Source organism: Apteryx rowi, unplaced genomic scaffold (assembly GCF_003343035.1).
Source record: "Apteryx rowi isolate R43461 unplaced genomic scaffold, aptRow1 scaffold_9, whole genome shotgun sequence".
NCBI lineage: Eukaryota > Metazoa > Chordata > Aves > Apterygiformes > Apterygidae > Apteryx > Apteryx rowi.
The window spans coordinates 3,308,634-3,322,887 of record NW_020451204.1 but is presented as its reverse complement, the minus strand read 5'-3'; the positions used below and the strand labels follow the sequence as shown (position 1 = coordinate 3,322,887).

Sequence of the window (14,254 nt, the reverse complement as noted above, 5' to 3'; positions counted from 1 at the left end):
CAGTGCTTAGCCAGGCTTCCTCCTCAGTTTTAGATGTCCTTTGGGATTTTTTCAAAGCCATTTCAAGGATTCATATCCCTCCTCCTGAACCTCCATCCTCCATCTCAGCATCAGGATTCTCCTTCTGCCCAGGCTGTTTTTGTAATCAGGGCAAAAATTGTCTTTTTTTTCCCCAAGAAATACTCACCAATTTTTCAAAATTACACTCCATGCCAGCAATGCCAGATGTCCTTCTGGAGAACTTGCCAGTCTGCTTTAGGACACTGGGGTTTTGGTGAGGAGGTAACCATCCTGTTTTCAGGTTAGGGGAGGCGTCTCCTGAATTGACACCCTTTACAGCCCATCCGGTTTGCAGATGGACTTGGAAACTTCTCTCTCCCTCCGAAGCCTGTGAGATACAGTAGGGGAAAGGAACCTCACTGACATCAGTGCACAACTGGTTCATAGCAAAGGGAGCTATGAACAGAGACCTATTACACTGCCAGGGTGGAGCTAACTGATTTTTGGGTTTTTTTTCTACTTCAAGTGAGCTTCCTTTCAAAGAAAGTCACTCAGTCGACTCTCAGAGCTTCTCACAAATGCACCGGCTGCCTCACTGTCACATCTGAAGTGGAGGGCCTCAGAGAAGAGGATTAGAGAGAGAGACAAGGAAGGAGGGATGGAAGGAAGGAGAGTCACAGCACTTTAATTTCCCAGCATGACAAGTTTTTGCTTTTCCTCCTTGGGATCTTTTCCAGGTTTGTCTCTGTGTATACTTCCATTTTGATTCTTCTGAAGAAGGTGATCTGGTGACTCTAAGTTTTGATGGCAGCTTTGGGGTTTCTTCTCTTATTGCCTGGGTTTAATTAGAAAAGGCTCTGAAGGTTTAATTACAAAAAGCTCTGAAGCAGGCTCCGAAGGAGGTGAAGTATTAGCCACCTCGGTGGCTTTGTCAGGAGGGCTGTTCTCTTGGAGTTTCTCTCGTTTTTTTGCATATATGTTAATGGTCTAAGTTTAAAAACTTGGCCAGGAGTTGTGTAAGCAGAATGTTATTCTTTGCCTAGGCTTTGAAAAAGTGACTTTCAAAATAGGAAAGGAAGAGAAAGTGAATTCAGTGGTGTGAACACCTAAAACCTGATTGCATGAAATGATGTATAGGACTAACCAGGACCTTGATCCTCTAACGATACGTATGCACAGCTTACTGCAGATGAACAGCCCCTTGCAAGGTTGTTCACATGCCATCTGCTTATTCGCGTATAGAAACGCTCACAGGATCATGTTCTTGATTCACACCAGAAGGCAGTCTGTGTTAAGCCTTTATCATGACAATTTGTTTCCGTGTTGCAGCGTTGTTCTCTGCTTGCCTGTACTTACATCCTAGCCAGAGCATCTGACTCCTCTTTGTAGGCTTGTCTGGAAAGAAAATATTGGCGAAGGCAGTATAAACTGCAAACCCTTTGCTGTAGCCAATTGCAGAGTGCTTTCTGTATCATTGCTTGCTTGTGTTAATTTTGTGATTTATCAGGCCTGCTGGGGATTTTTAATTTGTCGTCACCAACCAGATCACATCCAGCAGCAGAGCTAAAGTGTATTGACTTTGATGATGTGTGTGGAATGAGTTGAGATTCCTTTTGAAATAATCCACAGCTGCCTTGGCAGCGGATAGTGCCTCTGGGTTGGATAGTACCTGATCGTAACACCGCTGCTTTTGAGCAGCTTACTGGGACAGAACTGGGCCATCCCATTTTTTGGATATTTTYAGTTCCACATATGTGTAAAAAATACATTCATGTGTTTGGCCCTCTTGTTTCTCAGAGCACAGAGGGGCAGAAATGCTGAATGGAAGAAGTGTAAGGTTGTGAGTTTTTACTGTGAGGTGACAGAGCACTGGAACAGGTTGCCCGGAGAGGTGGTGGAGTCTCCTTCTCTGGAGATATTCAAAACCCACCTGGACACGATCCTGTGCAACGTGCTCTAGGTGACCCTGCTTGAGCAGGGGRGTTGGACTAGATGATCTCCAGAGGTCCCTTCCAACCTCAACCATTCTGTGATTCTGTGAAGGATCTAGCCAGCACAGGGCAAAAGGAAATGGTGTGGATTTCGCATAGCTGTACCTTGTCTCTTACCCTGTCAGCACAGTGACATGTGTGCAGTGCGGATGTAGGGGTCGGTTATCTGTAAAATGAATTTTGTGATATGCATCTGAGCGGTAAAGAGCCCTGAGATTTACGGATGATAAACTCTATGTAGCATTTTTATCAAACGGTCATTTCCACATCACATTCAACTTGTTTTGGGCTGCATTGCTTTTCAGTAATTAACTACCTGAATTCTTGTCCATTTAATTTTGTTTGGTTTTGAATCAAAAGAGAAGTACATCCCTCTTTTCCTTATCCTCCTGCAAGTAAAAGCAATCCCTTAATCTCCAAGATGCACAACAATAAGCACAGGAAATATCAACTCTAAAAGACAGAAAATTTCCAGCTGATAAACAAAGGAGAACAGAGACATTATGAATCTGGTGGATATCTGTATAAATAGCAGTCAGTCTAATTCTCTTACTGCTGTGACTTCTGTTGCRTCTCTTGAGCTTGCCATTTTAGCAGGGAAGCAAAGGGAGTTTTAACAAGTCATGTCCACTTTAGGGCATCCTCACCCTGCCAGCACGGTGGGAAGGGAAGGCTGGTGAATGCAGCTCAACACACGAGCTGCGTCGTCTACAACACGTTTCCTGTGTGGCCAAGTGTTTTAATGTACGGGTGTTAATTGACACCGTCACTGAGCTGTCGAGGCCCTTACCTGTGTGTCAGCCCGTGCCCTGCTATAGAACAAGGATAACGCTCCCACGCTTTGCACACTTGATGATGGAGATGGTAGCTCTGAACCGCCTGGGAGGTGCTTGCAGGCAGGGAGAGGCATCTCAGCCGGGAAGAGAGTGTGAAAAACCTCGGGATATCCGAGAAACCTGGCTGTGAGCTTCACTGAGCAGTATTACTGGTGCTGAGTGTAGACTTTGAATGAAACAGTGCAGAAAGAAACATTTTGTCCCATTACTGAGCCTTGRATCAGGGATGACTCTGCTTCTCCAGGAGCAGTAGAAACTCTTCATGGAGAAACTGTATCTTTCACTGCATACTTCTTGGGTTTTTATCACCTCAGCAGTGCCTATCGAATACCTAGGTTTAGGGGAGAGAGAGAGAGAAAAAAAAAAAATCCTAACCCCCTTGATTATGAACTAGAAAAACAAAAACTGCAATTATAAAGTGTCAGTTCTCTCATGAGAAAAATGTATTAGTTTACACCAAATTATTGCAGCATTGAAATCATCTCTGAGCATGGACAAGGCAGCCACAATGATGATCAATTCAGACAGTTGTTACCCAGTGCTGACAGCACATGAACAGTTAAAAGAGAGAATTTATTGTGACATCAAAGATAGGTACCTGTAAGARAGGTTGGAACATCCTCCGTGGTGTGTAAAGGCATTCAGCGGTGGCAATAACAGCCCTTCTTTACTTACTGCATTATAATCATCAGCAATCAAGACAGTTGAAGGAATCTCTCCATAATTAGTCCTGCCCTGATCAGGAGCTGAGGATGAGATAATATATGAATGTATAATAAAAGACAATCCTGGAGAATTAACAATGCAAATAGGAGTCAGTTATAGCAGAGGTAGCAAAAGCATGGTAAATATGGAAGTAGGAATGGTGATAGAAGGCTAAAAAAGAAGATGATGGAAGGAAAGAGGAGATCTTGCAACCTTGTGTACAGATAGACCACAGCTCTTCACAGGAGTAGTGGCATGCTCACAGGCAAGGAGGTAGAAGAGGAGGGCCTAAGTTGGAAGCTTCAGGGTTATGGATTTAGTTGTTTTTAGTGGACATGAGAAATTAATAGTAATAATTGATAAAGGGGTTTTCCATTCCAACACACAGAAGGTTTGGGGTGTTTTTTTAGTTGCTTAGTGAAAATATTTTGGCCCACAATGAAATTATTTTGATTCTTAATGCAGTTACTGTGTGTCCTAGGAATTTCATTATGGGTGATGTATGTTCTTCTATTCAGCTGGTCTCCTGGAGCTTCCAGCATGTGCCATGATCTTTTATGTGGTACAGGTAGGTGTTGGCTTTATCCCTGGGGTCCCTGCGTATAGCACTCACAGAAGATGTGCTCCCATGGATGAATCTGATTGACAGAAAGAATGAGGCTATGAGGAAACAAAAACTGTAGTTTTTGTGAGTTTCTGAAACTTTTTTTCTCAGAAAACATTTATTTTTCTTTAGTTGAAAAAGTGGTTTTCTGTAAAAAATAATGTTTGACAGAATTTTCTGTAGCAACTGAAAACACTGGCTCACCACCTGTTGCCCATGGACAGTTTCCCATAGTCTCTGTAGGAGAGGGATTTAAAAAGGCAAAAGAATGACTTTGGAAATGGTTTGAAAAGGTCGTTCCAGGCACGGAGCGTAAGATGAGAGAAGGTGCAAGCATGCTTGCATAAGTGTATGACTGAGTGGAAGAAGYTGGGTAGACCTCAGACTCATCATTACAGTAATCTGGGACAGGAAAAAACCCTCATGTAGACAGACAGACTGACTGACTGAGAAGAAGATGCTGGTTACAAAGAGGTGGGTAAGAAGATGGATGGATATATGGAGRATGGTGACCATGAGGCTGGGGCTGCTAATGGGTACCTTCCTGCTGCAGAAGGGTGAAAGTTTAAGCTTTGCCAGATACCACTGTGGTCACAGAGGTCTTGGTTAGAGATTTGCTGTGTTTAGGTCTCTAGAGAAGCAAGTGAATTTGATGAAAACAATCGCTCTCATGTAGCGCAAACAAGTCCCAGTCCAAACAAAAGCTGTGAACCCTGGTCACAGTTTCCTCAGCGACATTTCTTCTCTGTGCTTTTGGTTCTAGGCAAAGGATTGGTACCTGCTGCCCACCCTTTCCTGCTGGGCAGGACACTCAGCACCATCTGACAGCTGGTGTAAGCCACAGCAAGTACTTCTGAGAGCAACCACGTCCCATTCTTTGTTGTGTGTCTGGAGTTATTTGCTATGCCAGTCAAATAACAGGATCAAAGCCCAGGTGGAGCACTGTGCTGCAGTCAGCTAGGCCATTTAAGCGTGAGCGTGGTCCTTGGCATGGTTTTAGCTTTGAGCAGCATGCTGGCAGGCACGCTTTGGGTGACAGTGTAGGTTATCGACTGCTCCCTGTAGGCAGGATGGATGAGGATCTTTTGAGGAGGCAAAATATGCCTGAGGGATGTGCAGGACGCTTTGTCCTCAGGACCAGAGAACACACCTTGATCCAGTTGGTGTAGTACATGTATGTCTGTGCACTGCTCATCCAAAYGGTACCAACTTTACTCCACATGCTCAAGCTGTCTTGTTTGGGTATACCAGGACATGAGTGGCCTGGAAATGCCAGGCTTATGGCATATGTGCCTGTCACAGGTCAGAACGGAGATATGCCCTTGCCCTCAGGAAGGGTTGTGGCCAGAAAGGAGCAATGAACCTGAAACACAGGAAATTCCACTTGAACATAAGAAAACACTTCTTTACTGTGAGGATGGTCGAACATCGGAGCAGGTTGCCTAGAAAGGTTGTGGAGTCTCCTTGGAGATGTTCAAGACCTGACTGGACACGATCCTTAGCAACCTCCTCTAGCTGACCCTGTTTGAGCAGAGGGGTTGGACCTGATGATCTCCAGAGGTCCCTTCAAGCCTGAACTGTTCTGTGATTCTGTAAATTGTCCTCATGAGCTCCATATGGCAAGTTTGGATCTCAGCAGGGAAGGTGAGGAGAAATGGCTCTCCCTGGTTACCAGCATGGACCTTCTCCTCACTGCTGTGTCTAGGTCAGATTTTATGGACTAAATCACAGCCCTAAAGGGCCATCTCTGATGGCAGGGTTTTGGCTGGACTCCTCCATTTCTCATCTTGATAAGCCTGAGGCATGTGAGGGATTAAATATCACAGTACAGCAGGCAACTTATAACCCAAACTGTAGCTCTAGGTCATACACAGACTTCTATCATCACATCTAGTTATTTCATTCCAGGGCAGCCACTCACCAGGGTCAGGAAATGCAATTCCTCCCGCATATGTCATTGCACCACATGTTTTCTGGAAAGACAAATAGACCCAGCCCACCCCAATAAGCAGAAGGACTGTTGCATGTCTATAAATGCACACATTGGCTGAGAGTATGGATTTAATGTAGCTCCTCTCAGGAGTGCAGATACTGAGGGCAAAAAAGGATATATTCTCAAAGCAGACTGGCTGTAGAGCTTTTGCCGACTAGTTGTTTTGTAGAGTTAATGTGGTGTTTTGTGGGGGAAGACCCCCTCTAACAAATGTACACATAGCTTTGGCCTGAAAGCAGGGCTATTTTGGGGTTTAGCAGGTACATCCTTTCCCTGCCTGTCCTCACAGAGATTGGCACTTGATGCAGTAACCCAACACTTAGGACCAAGTTCTGTCCTTGGGACCAAACACCCAGCGGCAGTAGCCTCACTGTGAGCTGAATGTCTGTATCTGAGAGGCCAAATTTAGCCTGTAACCTAAATAGGCTGTGCAGAAATGGGGCCTTAGTTTTATTTTTTAACCAAAAACACAAGAAATGCTAGTGAAAGCAGGATGATTTGCAAACAYGCAAGCGTAAGGCTGGAGCAATTTTCCTGAAGCCTGCAGGCTTGTTGCAGATTTATCCTGGCACAAAAGAAGATGTCATTCATCTTGGTCTTTTAATAACCCCTGACTTTCTGAAGTAGCAGATAACAATCTACAGTGGTACTCGGGGACACCACAGCCAGCAACAGAACTGCTGTCGCATTAAAGGAAGAGGCCGAGCTCTGGGGTCATATACCACCATAAATCCACAAGAAGCTTGCTTGCTGCAGTGGAGTGTCTCTGGACTTCTGCGAGTGCTTTATAAGCAGAAATTTCACTTCTATTTTAATTGTTTGAAGTCTATTTTAATTGTTTGAAGACCAAACTTCTATTTGATTGATTTTTTTTTCACTTTGATTTTAGATGCAGACCTTTTTCCTGAGGCGGTTTCTGATATGGTCATTTGATTTTGCTGTGGACTTTCTGTGTTGTAGTGGGCTTGCGCCTCCCCTGATGTACATAAATCAGGAACAGCTGGGATGGGGGAAGAATCAGTATGCATGAAAAAGAGGCATTTTGGGTCTGATATGTTGAGAGACATATCAGAGAGCAGCTGGGGCTTATGAAGATTTGTTCTGGCATGTGAGTGGAATTTAAGCAAGATCATACCCTACTTATCCACAGAAACCAGAGACACAAGCACTGATGTGGGAGACACCATTTTTTGTCTTGACGGACTGCGCACACATTGAGAGCTGAATTTAGCCAGGTTTTCCCCTCCCACCCTTGCTTTCTGCAACAGAGCCRTGACACTTACTATTTATATTTTGATTTATAACGCTGGTGAAGTAGTAAAGAACATGCATCCTCCAGCTTCCGTTTTCAGCTCCCCCGTCCCCTCCCCCTCGTCATACAAGGGGAGAGTGCCTGTCAGGGCAGCTATAGCCGTTGTTATTAAAAACACTTAAGCAAATTATTTTAGATAGAGGAGATCTCTGAAAATGACTCTGTTTCTTCCTGTCCCCTTATCAAACAAGGTGGTTCTCTGCAGTGTATTTTCTAGTGAGATTTAAAAGGATGGTGCTTGTACCAAATCTCATCATTAAAAAATTCAGTTATACAGCTTATTGCAGTTTTTCCAGTTTCCAGTAATTAGTGTCATCCTGCCTTATTTATAGACCAGGTTCAAAACCCCTACAAAGCTTTATAAAGACTTCAGTGGATATTGGATCCAAAACTTGATCAAACCTGTAGACTATCATCATGTCCTCAGCTTATTCATCATCTCTCTCTGCAATACATGTGTTAATTCATGTGGGTCCCAGTTCAAAGAAGTGTCCATAAGCTGATCTCCAAATTTGTTTAATCACTGACTTGTGAGCTACCACAGTTGGGAGCCATCTCTTCTCACTTCAGATACCTACACGCCAGACAGGCATCTCCACCTGAACTAGTTCCCTGGTCTCTGTTTGTCATCCACAGGGAGAAAGAGGCATTCAAGGGTGTGCACATTTGACTCATTTTAGACAGCTATGTGGGGATGACAGAAACTGAAAACCCAGCAGGCCTGTTTTTTGGGGGGTTGATTATGAAGGGAGCATGACTAGTCCATATGTGGATGCTTGCAGTGTGAATTTCTAGAGGTAGGTGTCAGGAATCCCAGCCGTATATTGGATTGCTTAGGGAAAGGATGGAGGGAAGGGGACATCCAGTGAGTCATAAGATGGACCCGTATCTGTGTGAGAGAAGTGACCATATGCTGTTCCCTGGGGTCTGGGAGCCCTTTTAGGCCCAGGACTCTACTAGTAGAAACATTGCCAGCTGCAGCTCCATGTGCTCGTGGACCTCTCTTGCTAATCACAGCGGGGGAGGCCATGGTGGTGGAGGAGGAGGGAGCAGAGGACAGTGCTGTGGCAGAGGAGCAGGACGTGGGGTTAAGCTGAATGAGCTTTCAACCATGGTACTGATGCGAGCCTCTGAGCTCACTCCTTTTGGGAAATGTTGGAGGTGTGTGCTGATGTCCCAGCAGCACTGATGGCCTCTTTATGGTGTAGGTCCCTCTTGCACAGCCCCTCCAAAAAATCTGGCTCTGCAGCTCCATGTCAGACACAGCTGTGCCTTCACCTTGCAGATGGGGATTTTCTTCCTTTTGCAGCAGAGATGTGGAAGGGGTGGTAACAGATTACAACCTTTGTTATCTCTGGAGCAAAACACCTCTGTGATCTCTTTTGTCAACCCTTCCTTTTCTGGCCACAGCAAAAAAGACCTCATTTGTCTACAAGGAACAAATATCTGTTGCATTTGCTGCTGTAGCTGTAACTCATACCATTGTACAGAGCCAGGCCAGAGGTGATAGGACTTTTGAGCTAGTCCCTGTTCTGGATTTTTTGAGTGCACCACTGCTACCATCCTTGGAAATTTGAGTGTGTAACTGAGATTTTCTCTTGCCAGTTTCTTGCGCAGGAAGGGCAGGCACCTTTCTTGCACTCTGTGTTACTCAGGTCTAAGTTAGGAGAGTGCTGCTGAGGTGAAGCCTTCATGGTTCCTGGGGATCGTGGGTCACAGTAGTACCAAGATATCTAGTGTAGGATGGACTAAATTTTTGTTTCTTTTAAGCAAGGCCCTATGCTACCCCCTGAGCTCGGGGGACAGCATGAGCCAGAGAGGAGCTAGTTAGCATGGAAAATAGTGTGAGTTTGGGGGAGAAGGGAGACAGAGGTCATCTGCATGATCATGATTTAGCTCTTCACACAGTGTGAGGCTGAGCCCAAAAAGCTTTGCTTAAGCAGCTAGGAGGTGATATGAAAAAAGCCCTAATTCTCATCACTTTGGGCTAAAATGACTACATTTTGTGTTGCCTTCTTCCATCCACTGCGTGTCCTGCATCTCCCCAGTCAGAGATAACTAAGGGCAGAAACAGAGAAAGACACTGGTGGATGAATGAGAGGAGAAGACTGCAGTGGAAGGAGAGGGTAGTTGAGGGCCATGTACCAGAGCTGTGCTGGTGCTGTTGGTGAGCCTGAAACGTAGTTACCTGGCAGTCGAGAAGTTTCTTGCAATTCCCATCTGCTGGGGGTGACAGGAAATGTCCAGTGCTGGAGAGAAACAGTAGCAAGGAGAAAACACTGATTTCCCTTAAAATAGTAGCACAAGTTCTGAAAACAGGGACAATCCTAGTTCAAGATTAGTTTCCTAAAATGTGGCTCCTGAGTCTTTTGTGTCACACCAAAATAAGGTTTGGTTGTGCAGTGTGGATTCCAGTTATAATCTGCGGCTCATCTCTGGCAAACTTGGCCACAGTTTTGAGGAATATATGGTAACACTGAGTACACAAGAAGCATCGTTCCTGACAGATGGCAAGACAGCTACATCAAGAATGATGTAGACATAGTCTGCCAGGAGGCAGGGGGATGAATGAAATGCTCTTTTCCAGCCCAACTTTTCTATGATTCTAGGTCCAAATACTGTTAGCAGATTTCTGGATGAAATAAAGAGATTAAATACCTGTACTGTTGAGCAAGGTCAACTRTGGACTTGAAACTGTGCCTGCAGAAGGAAGGATGTTAATATGTCCCATTATGGTCCCTGTCTCCCTCCTTAGGCCTTTTTTTTTTACGAGAGAAAGAAAGAAAGTGAAAAAGAGTCTGTAGACACTGGCACTGGCAGGAAGTTAAGCGCGTTAGTTGCCATCCTGATTCGAGATAGTGAACTGTTTGAGGCAAACTCTACCTGTGTCATTAAAAAAAAAAAAAAAAAAAAAAAAAAAAAAAAAAAAAAAAAAAAAAAAAAAAAAAAAAGAACACACACAGAAAGAAGTCTGTTAACCAATGCTAGAATCTTACAGAAATACAGGAACTGCTGGGCTAACGAACAAGAAAACAACGGAAAGGAGATACTGTAGCTAAATCTTGTTTAAATATACTTTTGTTTCCCTCATTGTTACATGGGAGAGCTCCTTGAAGGCCTTATGGGTGCARTGTTTGAAAAACTGGGCAGTGTTGCATCAAGTTTGGCCTGCGTTGGTTGGAAGAGAGCTAAAATCTGAAGAGAAAAGTCCATATTAAAAATAGTAAATAAACACAATGGAGATTGTTATTTTTAAAACATTTCCTCGGAGTCTGTGTGACCCAAATGTTGCAGAAGTGGAGTGATACAGGAAATTACATTAACCAGAAGCTCTCTAGGAAAATAAGAAAGCAAAACCGACAAGCTGGTTTTAATAATCTGGACCCAAAATGAAAAAAATGCACCAAGAAGAAAAAAGATACAAAGGAAAGCCAATTGAATAGTTGGCCTCTTTTGGGTGGAACAAGTCAGGGTGCAAGTTTGCTTTGTTTCAGGAGGCATATGAGACAAATGTTCAATACAGGTGGGAAAAAATGGTTATTATCTTGCTTAGGGGAGCCTGGAGGAGCTTGTCCCCCGTACGGATTTGGCTTTTTCTTTTTGGTGGGTCTCTTTTGCTTCTTTTTCTGGTTTACAGAAATAGCAAGGGTTTTATCTTTAAAAATCATGCCCCTCCAGAGGGAGATAAACTCACAGAGAGTTTCCGTTGGTCTACAGGAAAAGAATGGCATACTAAAAGCAGTTCCCTTCTCGATGGAAGAACTTGGCTCCTGCTGTGTGAGCAAATTAAGAGCTGTAGGGAGCATTCCCATGGTCCTGGACTGTCTTTTCATTGGTAGAGCAATTCCTGGGACGGTTTTGTCCTCGGCCAGGCAGTGCCCTCCCAGCATAGACCAGGGACTCTTCCCAGGAGGCAGGTTTTCTGTGGCTGTACCGTTTGGAAAACCCATCTCTCGGCAAGGAAGTGTGGGGTCCCTACCCAGCTTTCTTGAAGCCTGGAGGAAGGCCCTGAGGTGTGTCAGGTTATGCTCATGTGCAGATCTCTGCCCTCTGCATAAACGGCGCTCTGCATGATCAGGGCTTTCTTTTTTGGCTGGGAGACGCCTTTCGGGAGGTGAGGCAAAGTTCATATCCTTCAGCCATAACCCCTGGTTCCGCTCTCTCTTGGTGATGCTTATTCTCAGGTTATGAATTCATTTTGCACGTGCATTTTCGTCTCCAAAGGSAGGTGGGGAGAGAGCTGAAGATATTCCTTCTGACCTCTAGAAAATGAGAGTTTGATGACAGTAAAAAAAACAGGATCTCAAATCCTCAAGTGTTTCCGCTCCTGTCTGAGCAGGCCCTGTTTCAGTAATCACGCAACATGCGTGCATCCACTTCCATTCGGCAAAACACAACACAAATCCCGGTGAAGGCAGCTGTCTTGATCACAGTTCCTCTGCTGACTAGGAGCCAGAGCGCTTTTCTTCCTCTCTCCTTAACCACAATTGATTAAGGATATTAAGGAGCTTATTACTTCCTAATATCATCCAGAAAGGATTTCCATATGTTGCATTCCTCTCTGGAGTGGGAGAAGCTCCCTTGTGCCAGYGAAGCAGTGTGCAGTATCGCTGAATTCCGATTAAGCTGTGCTAGGAGGTTTATTGGAGGAGAGTTTGCAGGTGGCTCTTTATAGAAAGATGCATTTCATCCTTAATTTTCATATACCTTATAGTATCCTTTCCACTGGGAAATTAAGCAGACGCTCTCCATATCCATTGCAGCTGCTTCTAGTGTTAAATTAAACTGCTGCTATTACAACGAGCCTTTGTTGGAGCTGAGTTGTGTTGTTCCTTAATTGTTTATGGCTGTGGATTCAAGCCAAGTAGCAGTCCTGTAGTGGCAAACGCTGAAGATATGTCCTGGAAAACAGATGTTTGGGCCAAAGCCAAGATGGTTTCAGGAAGACAGTGAGAGAGAAGCAGGAAGCCTGTTATCTGGCTGATTTATTGGACAGGGTGAAGAAATTCACCCCAGGGCAGAGTGCTCCCACAAGGCTGGTACAACACTAAACTCTGATTTTAGCCATCTTTTACAAGGCTAATGTGGGCCGCTGTTGGTTTGCTAGTGCTAGCACTAGGTGTGCCAAACCTATGCGCTTTGGAGCTGGGTGGAAAATGCTTTTCCATTTGCTGGTGGCTGCAGAACTTCTCACGTGATAGACTGGCTTATGTGAAAGTCCCAGCATACTTTTCTTCCATGGTAACAGTCTTTTAGATCTGATACAATGCAGTAGATTTTTATTTTTATTTTTTAAGTTGTAATGGATTGGGGAATCTGATCAAGAGCAGATCTCTACAGTGGAGATACCCCAYGTGAACAAGTCATCCCTAGTCAGTCCACCTTACTGTCAGAGGAGAGAAGCRGGCATTGCCAGGGATTTCACCCCAGGGGTCTAAAACAGGTCCTGRTCTTGTTCTGGCAGTGCCAGTTTCTCTCTGTTTCCTCTAGCAGGAGTCCAGGTAACTGCTTTGTATGGAGACACTGACACTGTAGACATCTAGGATTAGGTGAGATTTGTCCCTTGCAGGTTTTCATGAGGTGTGAGTACAGAGCCAAAATGAACTAATGCACYGGGAGAATGGGTTTCCAGATTTGTTTTTCTTAGTCTTAAATGCCATTGTTTAAGGAATTGATCAGCAGATCTGAGCGGGTACCTTGTAGCATATCCAACAATCACATTCTCTTCGTGACATTCGTATTTAGCAGGATAGACTAGTTTCACAATTTTCGTACAACATTGACTTCATGGAAATGAGSAAATGATGAATTTTGGGCTCAAGTTTTTAGCCTTCATCCTGTTTATTTAGTACTTAGGAACCTATTGCTACATATAGAGCATTTTAATCCCAGGGAGTCATCAAAAAACCTTTGGCTTCCTTTAGCGTTGTTCRTGTACTTAGATGCCCAACATGTTGACTAGTAATTCTGACCATCACCCTGATTTTTTTAAGACAGGGTTTTGTAAGTCCTGGCAAGGGAGTGCTTACAGCCTTCCTTGCACCTCCTGTCAGTCCTGTTCATGGAAGATTGGGTCCTGAAAACCAAGGCTGTGGGAACTGAGGACTTGAAAGAGATCATATAATCTTCTCTTGCCCATCAGTCACTAGAAGTACTAGTGAAGTRTGGCTGTAGGCAGAGAGAAGACATCTCCTTTCATACAAAAGGCATGAGTGGAAGGCTGCAGATGCTCTGACTGCTGGCCTTAGATCTTAGCTCCTCTTAACTTCCCACCTGATGGTGCTTTGCACAGACAGAATGTGTAACTGCTTGGATTCCCCCTCCTGCTGCAAGAAATCCTTTGATTTGTTTTTCTTTCTGATTTCAGACTAACTAGGGTTCTTACTTTGTGAAACAAAGGAAGTGTCCAAATAGTTAAGTCAAACAAAGGGGGGGGGGAATTATTTGTTCCTGTTAGAAAGATTTTCTTACCTAATTCGTTTGGGTTTCTCTGCCTCTGCACCTTAGCCTTTTTAGGGCATGGACCATTTGTAATGTTTGCTGTACTGTTGTGCTATGCCACAAACTCCTCTATTTACAGAGCTACCTGTGCCTGAATATCTAAATGCAAATGGCTTTCTAGAGCARGTTCATCAGGGACTTGGCTAAAGTATCTAAAATAACCTTCAGAGAGTTGCCACCCTCACCCTGAAGACAACACGATTATGCTAATCTCCTGCATGCTACCCCRGATGGTGCTTTGTCTTTCCCACTGCCTTCTGTAAAACTGCACAAATGCTGATACTTAGGAAGATGTATTTTCCCAGCTGAGGG

The 14,254-nt window shown here is 44.3% G+C and overlaps 1 protein-coding gene across 1 annotated transcript in view; it reads left to right on the top strand.

The window, feature by feature from the left end:
• The first annotated feature begins 569 nt into the window (after positions 1–569).
• The window catches only part of PRKCQ (protein kinase C theta), a 62,646-nt gene continuing 48,961 nt past the window's right edge, over positions 570–14,254 (top strand). Inside the window, exon 1 of the mRNA XM_026091272.1 lies at positions 570–737. The gene's annotated coding sequence lies outside the window, so the exon portion shown is untranslated. The remainder of the gene's footprint in view (positions 738–14,254) is intronic.